The sequence below is a fragment of the Dreissena polymorpha genome, chromosome 15 (genome assembly GCF_020536995.1).
Source record: "Dreissena polymorpha isolate Duluth1 chromosome 15, UMN_Dpol_1.0, whole genome shotgun sequence".
In the NCBI taxonomy this organism is placed as follows: domain Eukaryota; kingdom Metazoa; phylum Mollusca; class Bivalvia; order Myida; family Dreissenidae; genus Dreissena; species Dreissena polymorpha.
Window position 1 is genome coordinate 43,196,155 of NC_068369.1, and position 12,252 is coordinate 43,208,406.

The window sequence follows — 12,252 nt, forward strand, 5'->3', positions numbered from 1 at the left end:
AAATATAAAGTGGCAAATACCGGGTGAAAATATCCGGTACTCCTTCACGAAAAACATTAAAAGACGCCATCTTGGAAGTAAGTTCCAACTAACCTCACTTAAAGCTGGGAAGCTCCCGTATACGCATGTCCCCTTGGATTGAATAAACTTCCTAGATGAATTTCTATTAAAATTGTCTGATATTAGACACCTACTTACCCCTACTGTAGAGCGATAACTATTTTTATCTCACTATACTCAAGAACAATACTTCACAACACCATTTTGGTTTAAATGCAGCTGTGGTAGTGATATGATATGCTCTGTCCCATATTATATATTTTTGTCATCAGTTGCTTCCTTAAGATAAAAGCCCCCGAAGTGATTATAAAATTGATTATCGACTGATGCAACTGTAATTTATGTTGTTTTATGCCTATATAAAGACGGTAATAGCATTTGTAATTCGATCCATCAAAACTACAAATCGTAAAGACATATGCAAAATCCCATTTCGCATAAAAAGGTATAAAAGTTGACTGTTAAGAATACTTTATGGTAACTAGTTTATAAAACATCCGAGGTAAAATTTGAACGAGTTATAAAATAAATGGGCTTTATATAACAATTGCTACTTAGCTTATCAGGTACCCTAATCAATAACATATTAAACAACAATCTCTATTTACTTTCCGTTTAATTATCTAAATATTTGGAACGACAGAAATCGCTTTTAGATGAAACCATTACTTCGTATCAATATAAGGTTTATTAGTGACCCTAATCAATAACATATTAAATAACAACCTTTTAATGAACGTTCCGTGTAATTATCTAGCAATTCGATACGACAGAATTATGATTTTAGATGAAACCACTATATCGTATCGATATAAATAAGTTTTAAGACATAAAATATTTACGTCTTTTGACGAAAACAGAAATGTTTACCTGTACTTAAAAATTCATGTATAACTACATATACTTACCATTTACTGATACTGTAGTCAGTATAAAAATACACGCAAGCTTGAAACGGTACATTTTTCCCCGTTCTTAAATCTTTACGCTCCTAAATATTCAAAATGAATGAATGAGGAAGTAAACTCAGACTAAATAGCAAAGTTGCATGGTCAATGACGCGTTATTACGATTTACATGCACCTTAAACAGCGACTTAGTATTAGCACAATGGATTTTAAAATGTATCGGTAATATCAAGTAGGTTAGGCTATGGTTTTAAGTAAGCGAAATCGGTTAAAACAGTTTGTTATAGTTTATTCTGAAGCCGTAACAATGTAATCGGATAATGAATACGCACTCTTCATAGGCACAATAGTATATTAGTATTACGTGTTAGTGACTCTAAAGTTCTGAAAAAAATTCAAAGCGACATGTTAACTCAAGCTGAATTTAATGGAAAATTCTGATAAAATGTTCGGTGTGAAATACAATTATGCCTTCCTACATAATGATATACTTTTTATCATTTTATTAACCTTTCATTGTTTTACACATTGAAATGCAAATATACCTAAACAAGAACTAGCCAGAGACATAAGACTTCGGCTCGCACACTATCCCCTTTAACCCCCTTTGCTTTACGTTGACCGGTAATCCTAGTTTTTATCATTTTGTGTCTATAGATGGTGTTCTGTTATAAAGGTAGTGGATAAAAACAAGAATGTCTCGCCTGTTAGAGTCTCATGAGTTTATTTGGTTATTAAGGAACTTCTTCATTTTAAGGAATCTGCCATAGATTTGTGAATACCGTCCCCTGGTTTTAGCTCTGGGGTTTTAATGCTCCTTTTTAATCATAGCTCAATTTTGTGTTGTATTAAAATGAGTTATGTCGTATTCTGAAATGAATATTTTAAAGCTCTCATGTCTCAGTGATGTTTCACAAAAGTGTGGCTACATTTCCTATTCGATAACTTCCGTAAATCCATTAGGCGTTAACAAGTTGTTATTTTCCACTTAATTAATGGGCGCACACTTTCGATTTCACATCGCGAAATTTTATTACCGAATATACTGAAATATGAACTTTTTCAAGTAATGTTTTATACCAATCGTGATATTTTAATCAATATAAACTAATAATTGTAAAAATAATTACGGTATTTTAGATCTTTTCTTTGTTCATCCTTTGTCGTTGACGGTCCCTTTAAGATTTACGATATTTACGAAGTTTGACGAAATAATCTCGTTTAAATGTACATAAATGAAAATATAAAATTGCATATATTTACCATTTACTTGAACTGTAGCCAGTATAAAAACACACGCAAGCTTGTAAAGCCGCATTTTACTTCCTTTTTTTAACGCTCCTTCAGATTCGAACTGACTAAAAGCGGAAGTAAACTCATACCTACTAGAGCAGTTACGCGTTATTACGTTTTACAAGCAGCCTAACAAGCGAATCAGTATTTGTAAAATGTATTCTAAAATGTGTTGGTAGTATACAGTTGGTTAGTGTTATTCCTAATGTTTGCGGATAAGCGAGGTCGGTTAAAACAGTTTAAAAGTTTATTCGGAAACCATAAAACGTCACCTTATAATAATTCTTGATATGCCCAGTTATATATTGATAAAAATGATTTTTGCATAGGTACACATTTATTGAATTCACTTATTTTATTTTTTCAGACGGTCAATGATAACTAAAATATTGAAGGAAAGTATGTGTTTATACTTTGTGTATCGCAGTCGTTGATTGTGTGACATCACACAATCTTGAAAATAAACAACCATGTAATGCTTCCAATATATTCACTGCCTTGTATTTACCTACCACTGATTATACAATATTTGCCTGAGCAATTTTGAAAAAAGAGATATAACGCGTAATTTTAAGAAAATGAGTGTTATATGAAGACGTATGACATCATAAGCTGAAGATTCTAGGCGTAGTCATAACATATTCATGTATTAATATTTTAGAGACCTTTAAACTTCAAAGGACAAACTAGAATCTCAGTTTAAAATTAAGATCTGCTCATACTTCGATTTACTATTGAAAACGGGTGTGCATGTACATTTTAAAAAACATAAAATGTTTCTCATATCTTTAATAGGTTGAGCATTTTATCCTGAATTTTATGATGATCAGCTTGGTATCACAGGGTTGAAATACATAGATAATAGTGTTTTTCATATAAACACCCACACGGGAAAACGCCGTTTACACAAGAAATGTAGATACTACCTAACATTACAATGTGGTTGTCTAAAATGTATCTAACATTTGAACAATGTATTATTATCACAAAATCTATCTACATGTGTTATGTAAAATTTAAACAAGCAAAGATGTATTTATGTATATACAATAAAAAGCTTTAAAAAGCGAAAACAAATCATCATAAGGAAGCTCATTTAAAGGGGCCTTTTAACGTTTTGGTACAATGACAACATTAAAAAAAGTTGTTTCAGAATCGCAAATTTTCGTATAATTAGGAAATTTGTGAGGAAACAGTAATACTGAACATTTACCATGCTCTAAAATAGCCATTATATACATCTTTCGACAATTTAAAAACCTAAAAATTATAAAGCGTTGCAACGCGAAACCAATGAATAATTTGGAGAGATCTGTAATTGTCGTTATATTTTGTCAAATCACGAGGGTTACTTAAATTAAGTATAAAATACATCCTTAATTGTATGAGCACGGATAGCCGAGTGGTCTTAATTGAAGACTTTTACTCCAAGACTCCAATGGTCAGTGGTTCGAGCCTTGTTGCGAGTTACTTTTTATTTTTATTTTATTCTTGTTTTTTTACTGGAGCTTTTAAGATCCAATGTTTACAGTTATCAATTTAAATCATATAATGACAGACTTCAATACATGCCAAAATATGTCAAAAAGGCCCCTTAAATTTGGTTTATAGAAGTTACAAAAAATTCAGATCAGAAAATTAAGTAAAATAAATATTTTAATTCAGTAATGAAATTGAAGTTAATCAGACGATAAATATAAGAACAACAAAAGTGATGAAAATTTTATTTATTTTAAAAATTAACGTAATCAGACTCAAGACCTAATTAGAACAGCCAAGAAAAAATTCTTTGCAGAGGCTTTTGAAGAAAATAAAAATGATTCCAAGTCATTTTGGAGCATTCTAACAAATCTTGGCTTACCATCAAATAAAGCTTTGTCTGCCTATCGTGCAAATATTTGTCCTAATATTGATGGGAACATTTGTTTTGACAAAAAATCTATAAATCTTTTAACACATTTTACGCTTCTGTTGCCTCAGTGCTTTTTGAGAAACTACCATCTAGGGTTAATAAATTTGGCAAAGCTTTTGTAACTGATTTTTATGCAAGATTAGGTGTTTCTTTAAATAGTTATTTATCTTCACTTGTTCCTGAAAGTCAGGTACTTAAATACTTATCTCAGCTCAGTGCAAATGAAGCTACAGGTCTAGATGGTATTCCCTCTCGATTTATAAGAGATGGGGCTCCAGCTTTTTCTTATCCGCTTACACATGTTATCAATTTGTCTCTTATACAGGGTGTGGTTCCAGAGGAGTTAAAGTCTGCTAGGGTCATTCCTATTTTTAAGAAAGATGATAAAACAGCTGTTGGCAATTATCGCCCAGTTTCTATTTTAAGCATTGTTTCCAAGGTTGTTTATGAGCAGGTAGAGTCCTATTTCAAAGCCAATAAGTTGTTTTATAAATTTCAGTCGGGTTTTCGATATGGGTATTCAACGGTTACATTCCTTATCCATTTGACGGATTACATAAGGTTGCAAATGGATAAAGGTCACCTTTTTGGTATGGTACTTTTATACCTTCAAAAGGCATTTAATACAGTGGACCACTCAATTCTTCTTATGAAACTTAGTGCAGCTGGCCTTGGCGATGATGTCTTGAGATGGTTTAGGTCATATCTTTCTGATAGACAGCAGCTTGTTGATATCTCAGGCACCTATTCATCAACTGCTGGTATTTCTTGCGGGGTTCCACAAGGGTCAATCCTAGGTCCTCTTCTGTTTTTGATATATGTTTATGACATGGCAGCTGTGGAAAAAACAAGTTATTATTATATGCAGATGATTAAGGAATATTAGTTTTAGGTAAATGTAAGTCTGTCATTGAACAGGCCCTTCAAGAAGATTTGAGTCTTGTTGGTCAATGGCTAGTAGAAAATAAATTATCACTTCATTTAGGTAAGATTGAGTCTTATTTGGGTCTAAACATAGACTGAGGTCAAATTCATCCCTTGATATTAATTGCAATGACATTGTGATTAATCCAACTTCTTCGGTCAAATATCTTGGAGCTACCATAGATCAATCTCTGTCTTTTGATACTATGGCTCGGTCTGTTTTGCAGAAGGCTAATGCCCGGTTGAAATACTTGTATCGTTAAAAGGACTTCCTTACCCAACATACTAAGAAACTCCTTATTATGTGCTTGATTCAATGTCACATTGATTATTGCTGTTCGATAGAGTACCCCGGTCTAACTCAGTTGCTTAAAAACAAGCTACAGGTTACTCAAAATAAGCTAATAAGGTTTGTTCTTAATCTTGACGCCAGGTCACATGTTGGTCGACAACACTTCCGCTCTCTTAATTGGTTACCTGTCAGAAAACGTGTTGACCAAATTATCCTTTGTCATGTTTTCAAGGTCAAAAATGGTTTAGCTCCTGATGATATGGAAGAGTCGTTTGTCCCACATGATTCTGTTCATTAATATAAGACAAGGTCATGTAGTAGGGGTGCTTTTGCAATTCCAAAGGTCAAAGGTTTTGTTGCCAAGTCCTATTGCTCTCTTGGTTGCTCCTTGTGGAACAGCCTACCAGCTGACATATCCAATATTAGAAGGTTACCTTCATTCAAAATAGCAGTTAAGAAGTACTTGATGGACATTTCATAATTGTATAACTTTTATATCATTATTATCTATGTATCATAATTGTTTCGGTATAGGAATATTTTAATCAGTTCATCTAGATCTAGTCATTTGATGATTTTTTATAATTGCTGAAGCTGTGTTGTTTTTATTAGCTTTCCTTTAGTTGATATACAATTATTTTTTAATTAGGTTTAAAGGACATTGCGTAATGTGTAATTTTGTGTCTGAATTCCAAGTATTTACTAGCTTTTTTGAAATCCATAAATATATTTTTATATTGCTTTATAGTCTATTCCCTACTGTGAATACAATATGCCAAATATAGATTTGCACTGAGATAATAAAATACGGCCATTTATCTTTGGTATCATTCCATTTAACAATGTGTGATAATATGAACTTTATTATAAGGTAAATGTTTTAACGCTACTTTTTGTGAGTAAAAAGCTCTCTATGTCATGTCACCAGCATAAAAGACCACAATGGAAATAAGTGTCGCTCTTTTTTGTGTTATCCTTGGTGTTGTAGAGCCTGTCATGGTTTATTTATTCTCATGTGTTTTACGAATCTGTATTATACATATTGTTCAAGATGTCCATGTATGTGTATTCCTTCCGAAATAAATTTATCTATCTATCTATAAAAACATACGATACTTATTTAACAGTTAACATTAAAATATAATTAATGGTAAATGACAAATTATGTTTGGTTAATAAATATACTTGCACATGGTACCTTACAGGTACTGTATATGACGCACATATCGACATATTAATAGCGTGAATGTGAAGTAACTGCTATAATATTGTTAATAGCTAAACCAATGTCTTATTAAAAAAATACTTTTTTTCTTAGGAGGAGAAGACATTTACCCCCCCCCCAAAAAAAAAAAATTAAATAAAAATAAATAAATAATACTACTACTAATAATAATAATAATTATAATAATAATAATAATAATAATAATAATAATAATAATAATAGTAATAATAATAATAATAATAATAATAATAATAATAATAATATATATATATATACACAAAAATAATGAGTTTGCTGCCATAGCAGGAGTAACATAGTAAGTAATGTGATAATAAAAGAAATGATATAAGAATCAATAAAGAACAATGAAGAACAATAATGAACATACAATTATGAAATAAAATGGTTAAATTGTAATTTTAAGATGATGACTGAATAACATTATACATCATTATTAATATACGAGGTGTTAATTTGCAAAAAAATATTGACATATTGTTTGAAAGGAAATTCATTGCAATTTAAACAAACTGCATGTACTTAAATTTAAACAACTCTTAACATTACCCTTTCAAATCTTCTCTACAGTTTCAATATACTGTTAATGTCGCAGGTATTTCCCGATTACACATCCATTATCCAATGCAGGTATTACATAAGCAATATAGAACATGAGTTTCATTGCAGGAGTAGAAAATATTGTATGCGTCTTAATAGGAGACAAAACGCGCAGGTTCGCCAATGCATTTAGTATTCAAAGATTTCATTTCCGCTTTAATTCATTGCAATGAACAGTAAAATCACACACGATGTATTGATCTTGACAATAAGCTTTCTCTTGGTTTATTCCATCAACATTGTTTGAAAGACATCATAATCATAACTGTTTTTAAAAAGTAAAATGTACGTGTACACTTTATCAAGATGATAGATGCTACATGAAGTAGCAACGGCCCGTATACTTTTCATGAACCTTTAGAATCCAATTCAGAAAAACTCTTCTTCACTTCTATTGTTAAACTAATAATTGAACATAAATGCACAATAACATAATCACCGTTGATACCAGGTTTTATGCATTTAATGCAGTGTTGTCGAGTTGTAAATTTGTGCAAATTATTATATTAAATGCTGTTTGAATTTCATGGAATTGCTGATCGAAATACACTACATGCAGATATTCTCTTGAAAAAATAAATATTTTGTAAGCGCTTTAAATGCGTGAAATTTTATTATTTAAGCTATTTTCAGTAACGAAGCGCGACGCTATATATGAGATATCTATGAATTAATATAAAGCGCAATGTACAGTGAATCTGCTATATGTGTGCAATTAAACATTTGAAGCATTTTACCAATTCAGAACAACTATTGCAAAGTCAGCAATGGGATGAATAGAGAAAACATGGTTGATGCCGAGAAAAACGCTCGCCTTATTTTCATTTTCGGGCAAAACCGGATAAATTTTCTTTTTCTAGGCGCCAACCATGTATTCGCTGTATCTTGCTTCATTTTAAATTATTTCTTTAACACATTTTATCAAAGACAAACGATTTATTGACATAACAAAATAATTATTCAAGTCGGGCCGCCAACATGTAGACATCATTCCTGACGACAGAATAACTACCGATTGTGTCACGTAAAAATAGTTCCGCATTAAACTGTTCAATTTAATACTTTCCTATTGAAAATATTAGGATAAATAAAAAATGAACCGAGAATATATGTTTATTGTTAGAAATGGACAAAATGCAACATGTACATTTTGTAAAAGGTCAAATATTAAAACATGTTAATCGGCGCGTAGGAATACGTGCTAACGGTTGTCAAAGATCAACTAGTTTATTCGACCCTGCTTTATTATATCAATGTTTGCAACAGAGTCAGGATAAAATCATAAAATACGCAAGAAGTACGCGCTGAAAGGATAATCTATGTGTTTCCTAGTAAAGCGCTTTAATAAAAAAAAAAAATTTGAAGCACGACCCCATTATTGTCAACCTTTGATCTCAACCTAGCCGAACCAAATCAAATTCTTATAGTTGATATAGTTTTGATGAGCAATAATAAGGCAATATGTTTATGAGTATAATAAATTATAGAATGATACATAACACAAAGTTACACGTTATATTTAATGCCAAAATAGTATCAACGTCATATGGACAAGCATAAATTAAAACAACTAAAGCAATACAAAATGCAATGTCGTATACATACATATCAATTCCGCAAAATAACATAGTTTCTCTGAATATATATATACTCTAAAAAACAATATTGCCTAAATAAACATTCAATTTGTTGTCCGGAATTAACGTGATGTTAACACCATGTTGCCGACAAAGCTCCTGCTTTCGAAATTTCGTTAAATTGTAAAGCGCAGAAGATACCGTTTTGTTTAAACAATTGACATACAAGGTTACAAAACCGATAACTCAAATTCGTCGTGGGGCCAAGCTAGAACGGGAGCATGCGTCTTATTACAAACAGTAGTCTTGTCATTAACATATTATGAAAAGTACAGGGCTGTGATGGTGATATTAATATATAAAACAACGCACAATTCCTAGAAAATAGTTCCTACAAGTACATGTATAACAGATACATGTACGTGGACCGATGAATATATGTCAGAAGTGTATATTAAAAATTAAACAATAAACTTTAACTGAACGAAGTATATGTTCTAAAAATACAATTGTGTGCTGAAAATGACATAGAAATTATTTCAAATTCAACTTATATCTTATTTATTTTCATACGCTCATTCAGTATGAGATTGTACATTTATATATTCGACTGATTGTGTGCGTTTATCTATCATCACATAGTTATGATTATCAACGGTTTCTTCATTCGATCTGTTTGCAAACGAGATGGTGCTTGCGTAAGGTTCGTCCGTTGGCGTCCCGAATGTACACGGCAAAACTCCCCTGAAATAATCACAACCACTCAAATTACATTCATATTACAATATTGTATACAACTCATTTGTGCTTGTTATTTTTTCCTTTCCAATTATGTATTAAGTCATCATCATTTACATGAAACGTTCAAACCTTTTTCCCGCAGCTAACATTTTGCAACACAACAACACAGTGACAAAAATGAAATAAAATGGATGTTTTGAGCATCTGAATGCATTTGAAACAAGCAAATCTTTATGATGAATCGCTTAATACGTTTTATGAAACAATATACAACTGACCCACCACTTAATTTACATGTAAATAATATATTTTATTAACATTTCGAGTTTTAACAATATTTCATGTTTACAATGGTGATATCTATAGCGCTTGGCGCATGGCAACATATTGTGAAGAGATGAGAACGACGCTTAAACATATTTTTTTCTACGTCTCTGGCAGACTGAATGTTTTATTCCAAACCTTAACGTTTGTATTTATATTTCTGCATGAGTTTTTGATCATTTTGTCTATATTAATTTTATTCATGCCTTGTTTTAAGCCATATACTTGTGTTCAAGAAAAAAGACATGTTTAAGATATTCAGTGGGAGAGCGTATTTGATTTCTTAAAAACATTTCTATTTTTATTTCATGCTTGTAACGAGAAAAATAACTAGCTCGACATTGGGAACTCTTATTTCCTGTGGGAAGACTCAATAAGGCGCAATAATGTGAATATGCCATATCATTCATTCCTTCATTCATCAATTTGAAGGAGTGGTTCAATATTTTATAAAAGTCCGTTTTGTTAAATGAATATGTTCTTTGTTTATTGACTCTAAATAAATAGTGTAATAAGAAACAAAAAATACACGAACAACACAAAGCGCATGAATATAGCATATTATTATTGTTTGTGTATTCAAACAAATAGATTGTGTTCATTGTGATATTACAACAATAGTCATTGTAAATTGTATTTCCGGAAAAAAAACTGCGTGGAAATCCAGATTCCCCGGAAGCAGACTGAATAGTTGTTGAGCGGTTGCTCTGTACAAAAGCTGATTTATTTAACTGAAATTGCCATCGCTTGATTTGATGTGAGCTTGGAATAGGTTTTCAAGCTGGTCATATTCTTGGAACCATTGTTTCCAAAACATCTTTGCGAAAATCAAATTTTTATATGAAACATGTCCAAATGTGAATGTGTTATGGATTATAACTTAGTTGAGAATTATGCAATCTTTGTCAATATATGTGCTGTCAAAAATCGTTGGTTTAAATCATTGATTATACCTACTCAGGTTGATACACAGAATGCAAGTGTTCGTACAATAGAGCACGCACAATAAAAGAAATAGAAATCTCAATTTCGACTACAATTGCATATAAATGAGAGCCATGTCCATATAAAGGCTAATGTCTTCATACAGGGCTGATGTCCATATACAAGGCTGCGGTCCATATACCGCTCTGCCGGAACGACAACGGCATTCACCGGAGCTCCGCCGGGGCATTACCGGCGACGACCGGGGTTAAACCGGGGCGTCTCCGTAGCTCTGCCGGGGTCTGATGAGTGTCCCTGTAAGTGTCGGCGGAGTTAAGGTATACCGGGGCTTTGCCGCGGATCTGTCGGGGCTCTGCCGGAACGCTGCCGGCTTTTACCGGGGCTCAACCGGGGCATTACCGGCGACAACCGGGGCTCTGCCGGGGCATTACCGGCGACAACAAGGGCTCTGCCGGGATAAACCGTAGCCAGTCCGGGGATGACCAGGCTGTTGACCGGCTTCAACCGGGGCGGCACCGGGAAAAAGTGTGACCGCGTTAAAAAATTGCTACGAATCATCCCGGTTCTCGCCGTTCGACCGTCGTTAGAAAACCGGGATGGACCGAGGCTCTAGCAGCAAAAGTGAGACTTGGCCTTTATGTATAAAGTCAACAAATCTGTAACAATAAGGTCACTTTAATTCAAGTGTGTAGGTTTTAAATATATATGAAACAAGCAACGTTAATGAGATGAATCATTTAATAAGTTTGAATGACTGAAATACACAACTGATCTATCACAATATCCATATATTAACCGATTATGATAAATAACATGTCGTATCTCAGTATAATTTCAAGTGAATGGATAAACTATAATGATATATATATCATCATAGCATATCCATCTAATACCGTGTTTATAATTATAACCATATAACATGCGATGATAAATGATTTATATTTTAGAATGATTATATCGAGAACGCTCGTTATTGTATACATAATTTGGCAATGCATGATTAACGATTGGGAAGTGATGACAGCGGTCCTTTAACAAGTAGTGTATTTCTACCTACCTGACCGAGTTTAATGGTTTGTATATAACATTACTTTTCTAGATCAGTTTTCGAATAAATTTTGGCTAATATTCATGGTGCTGTTTATGTGTTGTTTTTACCCATAAATATTTGTTTAAGAAGAAAGAAACGTTGATAAATATATAGACCATTTGATAATTCAGTGTTAGATCGTATTTGAGTTCATGAATTCAATGACCGATAGTAAATTTAAAATGATCTAACATTGTATTTGACACATTTTCTTTTTTTTTTCATGCATTGTTTTGCGAAAAAGAGTGTTTGTCCATCGGATACTCATGTTTTTCTGTGAATACTTAATCAGGCGCGTACGCCATATAATACAATCCTTTTGTCCTTCATTTAAACACAGCTC

The 12,252-nt window shown here is 32.5% G+C and overlaps 1 protein-coding gene across 1 annotated transcript in view; it reads right to left on the reverse strand.

Annotated features, from left to right (window-relative positions):
- Nucleotides 1–12,252, reverse strand: part of LOC127861283 (uncharacterized) — a 75,832-nt gene that overhangs the window by 23,480 nt on the left and 40,100 nt on the right. The gene's annotated exons all lie outside the window — the stretch shown is intronic.